The sequence below is a fragment of the Lygodium microphyllum genome, chromosome 21 (assembly GCF_053477565.2).
Source record: "Lygodium microphyllum isolate KBCC chromosome 21, Lygodium_microphyllum_v1.1.10, whole genome shotgun sequence".
In the NCBI taxonomy this organism is placed as follows: domain Eukaryota; kingdom Viridiplantae; phylum Streptophyta; class Polypodiopsida; order Schizaeales; family Lygodiaceae; genus Lygodium; species Lygodium microphyllum.
The window spans coordinates 43,125,691-43,135,082 of NC_141155.1; the positions used below are offsets into that span (position 1 = coordinate 43,125,691).

Here is a 9,392-nt window from a genome sequence, read left to right on the forward strand (position 1 = left end):
CCATTTCTGTCATCGTATCTGCACAAATCACACTGTCATACATCCCATCTATGTGCTCATCATCCTCCAAAATTCCTGCATTTTTCAAATTTTTCTCCTTCCTGCATATATACTGCCTGGCAGCTCTAGGCAATCTAGAAGTCTTCTGATAACTCATCGAACTATTTGCTGAAATTCCAACAAAACCGGAGGAGAAAACACCGCTGCCAGGAGGCGAGAACTCCAATCTCCTCTCCTCTGTACCACCGTAGTCTCGCAAAACGGCGGTACCTAATGAAAACCCAAATCCCTCACAGTGGGCAAGGGTGCATCTCTGAGAGTATCCCTATTTCTAACATGGTTCACACATATAGTCATAAACTGAACTGCTCTCATACCATCTTTACTGTGAATCCGTGCATAAGCAGATCCATCATCCATGACCTTTGTTTCCATGCGCATCTCTGTAATGAATGGCTGACCAAGAATTATAGGATACGAGCATGAATCCTGCACAAAGAAATGAAAATCCTCCTCTACATCACCAATAGAAACCCTAACACTAGGACAAGCAGCATATAAATCACCTGCAGTGTTATTGGCGGCTCTCATACGCCACCCATGCTCTACATCCATAGGCCATCTGTTACTCTCATAAACTCCACGAACTATGAGATTAATCTCTGAACCATGATCAACCAATGCAACATAAGGCACTTGTTTCTCTCCAATCTTTACCATCGTCTCTGTAGTTGCCCTAGCCCAATGGCTCCGCGAAAAGTGACTACGCGGTATCATGACAGGCTCATCAATTTCAGCATAATGCATAGGCTGAACCCTCTTCTCTACCTGCGGAAAAACAAAAGCATTATCAACCATAACCTCATCCTCATCCTCATCCAACTCCCCAATCAAAACTCCCTGTGTATCAGTGGTAGCCAATGCATGTCTTTTCCTCTTCAGGACCTCTTGAAACTGATCCTGAAACTCTCTTTTTGAGATGCCCAAAATCTCAGAAATAGTGAAAGTCACCTCACTGCCAAGTATCTTATCATTAAAATTTTTCTTCATGTCTGTAGATGTGTCAATATCAGACATCAATCTGAACCCTGGCTGCTTTCTCTCTCTAGGCTCTTGCCTCTTTTCTCTCTTTTGAACATCCTCCATCTGTCGATCTGGCCCTGGTCTTGAAGACGGTCCTGCAGTAGGTGGAGTAACAAACTCACCCCCTCTAGTCTTCTTAGCTACACTTGGATTTTCTTCATCCCTCCTACGCTTCTCCTCAACAAGTACATCTGCACCATGAGACTTAGCCAAATAAACATAAATAGAATACCTGTCAACAGGCGAGTCCCAACCTGTCTCTGATCTGATGCTAGAGCCTGCACTAGTCAAAATAGTTTGCTGAATTTTCCCCTTGTTTGCAGTCTCCATAGCATAAGTCCATAGCGCGGACTGAGTCTCTGATCCCTTCTCAATCTGTACTCTATATGCAGAAGCATCACCTCTAGCTGTCACATAAGAAGTACGCGCAGCCATGTCCTCCACTAACTTCTTCATTCCACCTTTACCAAAGTTGGTAGCAAGTGGAGCTCCTGTCTCAGTCAACCAAATCTTACCATCTTGTCCCCAATATACCACATTCTTCCTCCTTGCATCCTGAAAAGAATCACAATCCCTGCAATGCTGATGGTCCGTACTATCACACCAAATACATCTCCGATCTCTCCTAGGTGCACTAGGAGCACTCCTAGGTGCAGTAGGAGCACTAGAAGAAGTAGCAGGCACAGTTGAAGCAAACTGCTCCTTCAACTTACCCACCAACTCCTCTTTGACTGACTCCAGTGTCAAATCTGTGATGCCTTTGATTATGTCATCAAGAGAAGTAGGTACCGATGGAGCGGATGGTTTTGGAGCAGAAGGTGTAGGCATCGGTCATGGAACAGGAGGAATAGGTGGAGTGGCAACAGTAGGCACTGGCATAGGCCAAGAAACTGGCTGAGGAGGAGAAGAAATAACAGGGATAGAAGTAGGCATAGGAGCTGATGATGGTGTAGGTGTCATGGAACCATTCTGTAGGCGAGTCTTTCATATCCTCCTCTTGGTCAAAGTCGAGACTGCATCCTGAGCATCCTGCCAATCAGTTTTAAGACCCATAGGCTTCGTGCGATCTTCAAGAAGCTCACCCAATTCTTCTTGAAGAGCAGGATCTGCAGCTTGCAAGAAAAGCTCAACTTTTTCAACATCCAATGCTCTTTGTTCAATGGCATCAAGCTGACTATACCTCTCTTCGAATTATCGAATCAACTCCGAAGCAGCGAGACCTTTGTTTGGCATGTAGACCCACTCTCGGAATGACCGCCGAGTAGCCATACCAAAGTCCTCAAGGAAGTATTCTTCTTTCAGGGCCTTCTTAAAATCTTGCCAATGTGTATTTTGAATAAAAAGATCAGTCACTTTTTTCCTCAAAGCAGGTGTGACAAGATGAAGGAAGTACTTACTCATAAGTCCAGCAGGAACTCCAAAAAACCCCATCTTGATCTCATATGTCTTCAAATATGCTGAAACATTATGCCCGTCAAATAGCTTCTTCTTATTCTCAACTGCTTCAATAGCCTTAGTCGCGCTGTTTGCATTCTCCTGCTCCGAATAGAGTTGCCTTTGCTGAGACAACTGCTGTTGATGCAATTGTTGTTGCTGCTGCATATACAATTGTGTTTGCTGATTTTGGAGCTGCATATACATGGACATATTCTGCAAAATCTGCTTTAGATCCTCCGTTGAAGTACTTGACGCAGCAGTCATAGATGGAGCTGAAGTAGACGCAGCTGGAATTGTAGAAGAGGCTGAAATAGAGGCTGAAGTATCTCCCATCCTGAAATTTCTGCGACGCTTTCACGTCGGGTTCACCAAAGATATCGAAGGGTTTCGAAAGCAATGTCGCAACTTCAGAAGTTCTTGATAATTTCAGGCTAGAAGATCAAGCAAGAAAAATGAAGTCAAATCTGTTATAATTTCAGGACACCTTGCATTCTTTTGAGCATTCAAAGTGACTCCACCCTCTTGTCTAGCTACATAGTTGCTTCAATAAAGTCTATAAGAACAAAAGAAGAGTTGCTTTTTCCACAAGTTTTAATTCCAGTGGCCACCAGTTCAGAAGGAAAACCCGTCTCTTATAATTCAGTCGATGGATCAAACTCTGAATTGTCAATGATCTCTTATGAATTCAATCCTTCTTGTTTATCACAAACATCCTCATAAGGTCACAAATCAAACTCTTCAATCGTAGACTGTTTAAGTTTCTTTGGGGTATGTGATACAAGCTCTGACTCGATACTACTATCTTCACTATCATAGATACGAGGCTTTGCATGAAGAAAGAAAGGAAACAACCTAATCAATTCCCAATTTTAGCAAGAGTATGGAAATCCAAAGAAAAAGTGATTATGAAAGTATTCCTTGTCATTCAGATATGCTAAAGCTCAATCAATGAAGACAGACTTGGATTTCTCTTCAGATTGCTGAACATCATTTATAAGGTGCTCCAAGAGATCATCAAAATCAATACTTCCACATGTTTCTGATGCATTTAGAACAGCAGTGGTGTGGTGTTGCTTTCAATCTGTTTACTGGTGGTCCTCACCTCGCAACATTCCAAGATCCCTATAGCAGAAATTGTTCGTAGACCTCACAAGGAATCGCAGTCCTCAGATGTCTTCTTCAATGTAACACTGTTTACAGGAATGCTGCAAATAGTCCTTCCATGGAGTCTCCACAATGATTGGAAAACTTTCCTTTAATGGTTCAGACTACAACTGTATGCATACACTGTTCGTGCTGTTTGCGTTTGCTGTCATGGAAGATGCCTCAGGAGATCCCATGTAGGGATAGCTGAAAGGAATAACTCAATTGCTTTCAAGATGTAGAATCCACCCACAAAAAGACCTCTCCATCGCGTTATCGGTACTTTACAAAGCCAATATTTTGGCTTTAATTCAGAAGCACTGATGAGCAGAAGAAGTTAAACTCCCGAATCAGCAGACCATGGCCGCTCTTGCTCACACAGCTTGAGCGAGATTATGCTCCATACTTGTTGGCATAAGAGTTCACGCAGCCGAATGCCCCAACGTTCTGACTCGATTATTGCAGCAGCAAGTCATGTTTCTTCGAGACACACCACATGAACTTTTTGAATTGTTAACACTCAGGGCGCCATCTTTTTGTCCGCCATGGCTGTAAGTCAATCTTCTCCTCATCGACATCTTTTTGCCATTGCTCTAACTTCTTCTGACTTGATTAGTGCAGCTCTCCATTCGACATTATCCGAGTTCGCTAGCTTCAGTGCCACCTTTATCGTCCTTTGGCAGCTTCATCGAACTCCTTCGTCACCACAGCTCCATCGTCTTCTCAGTTGCATCTTCGATCCCTCCGTTGCGTCATTCCTGCAGACGCCATGATCCCCTCCTCTTCAATCTGGATTGATGAATAATTGTCTTATGCTAGTTCTCTTTTCTTCTCTCCCCCAGAGCTCACCCCTTCCTTTCCATTGAAAAAGCTCTTCTCCCTTCCTTCGTAGATTCCCGAGTGCCCTGTTTCTCTGCCGTTTTTAGTCATCATCTCCTTTCGAGCCCTCCTCTTCTTGAGCCGTAGAGTACCATCTATTTTTCCTTCCTCCCCGATTCCTCTCCAAAAGCGGCCCTTTCTTTTCTCCCCTTTCAAATCTGCTTTTCCCCCCCCTTGTCCCATTCAAAAAAAAACTCTTTTCTTTTTCTATCTCGTAGCTCCCAGAATACCTTTTCTGCCCCTCCAGTAAAGCGGCTCCTGAAAATAACCATCTTTAAATTTGTTCTTTTCGTGAGCCTCTTTGGCACAACAAAGAGGCACAACCATATCTTTGTCGTTTCCTTTAATGAAGACCTCAATCAAATTTCTGTCGACTTATCATGTTCCTATGGTTGCACAAGCTTTCAAGTAGATAACATATGTAATAGAATTGGCATGCACACCCCTTGATGTTGCATCTCCTCATAGCATCACATAGTCATATCACCTTCACGATTATGAACATAGGCATCTAGCATTATTGTTCACGATATAACATCATGGACATTCAATTTCTCAAACGCTTCTCATCCTTCCTTGATAAAACCACATTTTCCATACATGTCCACGAGCATGTCACCAACAACAGAGTCTCTTTCTAGACCCTTAGGATGATCTCAGCATGTATCTCTTGGCCCATTGGAAATGCTCCTATGCTGCCACAGGCTTTCAAACGAACCCTTGGTCACAATCAAAGTGGTCCATGAGATTGCATCTCGAGTCACCAATCTACCAAAATTCCTTATTCTTCTCCATCTTCAGCATAGAATGAAAGAGCAAACATAACATCTAAGTATGTACAAAGTATCAAATCACACACATGACTTTTGGGTGGTTTACACACCTTGAATGCGCAGCAATACGATAACGCCGTGCCCTTGAAAGTGGCAGGGAATATTTCTAACCAATGCTCAGGGGTTCGGGCATTGTTAGCCACACATGCCACCATGAATTCTGCTACATGAAGATTAGAGTATTCATTGTACTCTCCCTTAAAAACTGGCAATGGGACTACATTTGCTGGCCTATCATCAATATTTCCAAGACAAATCTGACTAGGAAGGGGACCTTGAGTTGCCATGGGAACCTCTATAAAGAGTGCTTTTAGGGTGTTAAAGGAGGCTTCTGCTGCGAGCTCGTTCTCTGCTTTGATTTTTACCTTCTCTCTTCTTACGTATCTCTAGACTCGTTCTAACGTTTGCCTCCTGATTGCATCATTCATCAGGGGGTTGGCTCCAACCAGTTTGTCTGTACTCAACAGGATAGTATCAGGGAGGGCTTCAATCTTTGATGAATTCTTTGGCCAACATCTCTTCTACTTCCTTCTTTTCAACATCTCTAAATTCGGCTTTTAAACCACTACAAAGAGGAAATATTCCATTCTGAAAGTATCAAAACTCATTCTTCTTAGGATCGTTGTTGTCATTATAATAATACCAGCTTCTGAGGGTTTCAATAGTATATGTTGTGAAAAACACTCTATCTACCAACTTCCAGTGGATTGCTAATTGGACAAACAGAAGATTGTCTGTGCACCAAGCATACCACGTATGTTGCTGTTGAGCATCCACAAACAAATTCCAACTCTTTTCCTTCTTATTTACATGAACCTCCACAGACCACGACTCCTGAAGCTTCTTCACGATCTTCCACTTGATGATGTCTGGAAACTTCTCAATGAATGCCAAATCTTCCATGGATGGCCATTCTCTTTATTTCTACTCTTCAATTTGTTCCCAAACAATTTTCCACCAAGATGCAAGTTTCTACTGCTTCAACAGGAAGAGGACAGTCCACCACATAGATCATGCATCATGATGGTGATATGTTTCCGCCATTGTGGGATGAATTTCTTGACATGGAAAGTGGCTTTGATAATGAGAATCTCCAACTCTTCAATGGAAGAAGGAACTTTGAAGACATCCATTGAATTCTCCTCTTCTTGACAATGCCATTTCCTTCATTTTCAACCTCTTCTGATGCTTGTTGATGGCAAATTTTCCGCTGCGTACCAAAAACATGGAGCCCCAAGAGAGACACCAAGGAAAAGGGGATTCTACTACAAGAAAATCTATCTTGTAACATCAATAAGATTTTATTTCATTCTTTTGATTATCAAAACAAAGAAAACAACAATTCTTCACGCAACATCATAGTAGATATCTCCCACAGATTTGATAGAATCAACCATAATCTTCAACATCTTCATAGAATACTTCAATATAACAAAGAACATAGAAGAATACACCATCTTTGAATGGAAATCAATCACATAGTATTCATCTTCAATGTCTTCATAGTTCTCTCTCCCAATCTCTCATATACAATTACACTATTTTGATAGAATTGGCTATCTCTGGCTCTCTCACTCTATCAATAGTACATCATCTCCTCACTACAATACTCTCATAATAACTCTCAATAATCTTTCTTAGGTCGTGGATGCACCTCCCAAGAGGTATGTCTAATATGAAGAGGTACCATAGCCACTATAGTGCCTCTTCATAGCTCACTACTGTCACTATCACTTCAGTCTTCTCTTCAGCCTTCAGCAGCTGCTTCTTCCATTTGTTTTAGCTCTTTTGCACTTAGATTCATCCTTTCCAAAATTCAGAAAACTTTTCCTAAGTCACACATACTTTCTACAGAACACTTACAGAAGGTCTACAGAATAGTACAGTACAGTACCAGAATAGATACAGAACAGCTACAGAGCAGAGACAGAGACTCTACAGAAGGTCATCAAAACCTTATAATTCATACTAAAACCATTCCAAACTATCAAAAACTATTCAATAAGCTTCCGAAAGATCTCAACCTTCATCAATCATCAATCCATGCTTCATACAGAAGAAAATCAGAACAAAACAGAAGCTATACAAAAAGTATACAGAACTAATCAGAACCTCTCAGAACATCATAGAGCTTCATATCTCTATTGAGAATCATCATGAACTTCCAAAACATAATCATTATCATCCAAAACACTCTCAAATACTTCCATTAACAACCATATATTACTCTAAATCCATCAAAAATCAATCATTCAGTCCTCAAAATCAACAAAAATCAGACAAAAATTCAGTCTTTTTCCACTCTCAACACAATCATTAACATCTTATGATCTAGGTATGCTTTCTTGAAATGTTTTCTTTCAAGGATTACACAATATGCCCTTACATGTGCTCCATTACCACCTCAATTATCAATTATAGATGAGGTCTTTATTGCACCTCAACACCTATTCAAAAAAGGATTGATGAAACACACCCTCATGGAAAAAAGCTTTCTTACATTGAAAACAGAATAGTTAAACTCAAAAGAGCTTGCATGCGCATTCAAAATCATAAGATAGAGCTTTATATTTGACTACTGCATTAGCATTCCATTCAATTTTATCAATTGGGTCTATGCAAGAGATGTAGAGTTATTTCTTGCTATACTCATTCCATACCAAAAGTAGTGTGTTGAACATAACCCTTAAATTTCCCACAAAGTCTAAAATTTCAACTTGGAACAAGCTCTTACAACTTTGTATGCACTTGTGTCTAGCCGAATTAAGAAACACATACACATTTTTGCCTTCCCCATATCTTATTTCTGGTCTAGTAGTAAATATTTGGGTTTCTTATCTTGCTCTCATGTGGCTTCAAATACTAGTACTTTAAGAGCAAAAGAATTTTTTGAAAATTACATCAAAAGAAATTTCATTACCCCAAGTTAAGTGGCGGAGGAATCCAAGCATGATGTTGCTCCATGTCGAAGAGTAGTTAAAAATATTAGCAGGTATCGCATAATTCAAACAACATGATCTTAAAGACAACTAAACAAAGTAGCTACACATAGTGGCATACATGGTACCTCAACAATATACTGTCCACATATTAGTCTAAGTAAGAGAAGGAGCATACTTGAACCTGCACATCAACTCCATTATGCTTGTACTCCACATACAAGTTTCTATAGAACTTCTCAACGAGCCTACGTACTCAAACATTACATGATAACCAGAGACACACATGCAGAAGAATTTCACATGCAAGAGACTTGCTCTTGATACACACACAAACAGAAGCAATGTACCCTTTGGTTCCAGTATATAGTGCACAGAGGGGATATGATGCCAATATTAATGCAGCTTCAGACCTGATGTTCAGAATGGCACCATGCTTGCGATTGAGCATGGTTGGAAGCAAATCTACACCATTTTCACAACCAGTTCCACATTCACATGTATGACATCTGCAATCAACTTTGCATTGACTTCATGGAAGAAGTGCGCGTATGGATAACATTGCCATGCGTTATTGATCTGATCCCCACATCAAGGCCGACAATGGTGTCCTTCACCCTCGAGAGCCCCACGTCGAGGTCAGGATCCACAAACTGCACCTACACGTTGTACTTCATCTTTAGGTGAGATACTAGGGTTTCGAGCTTCTCCCCGAGTGACTGATGAGGAAAAGGTTGAGGTGGCAAAGTGACAGTTGGAAGCAATAGCCACGGTTGATGCCATTTTTGCAAGCTGGTGACGATGGCTCAGGAGCCATAGTGGGAGAAATGCATGCTGGGGTAAAGGAAGTGACACCATGACCTGGATGCATTCGAGGATGGTGAGGGAAAAGATGGCGAGGAACACAAGGAACTTTAGACACAAGACTAGATATAAAAGGACCCACATATAGTAAATGAACAAATTTTTCTAGTTAGCAAGTAGGATTTTTTTAATTTTACTACATAGAGAAATAAAGCTATAACTAGTAAAATAACTCTTACTTAGTAAATGTATCAATTTTTTCTAGTTATCATGT

At 40.9% G+C, this 9,392-nt stretch overlaps 1 pseudogene; it reads right to left on the minus strand.

Annotated features, from left to right (window-relative positions):
- The window catches only part of LOC148017941 (very-long-chain 3-oxoacyl-CoA reductase 1-like), a 48,750-nt pseudogene extending 39,603 nt beyond the window's left edge, over positions 1 to 9,147 (minus strand).
- Positions 9,148 to 9,392: the final 245 nt, after the last annotated feature.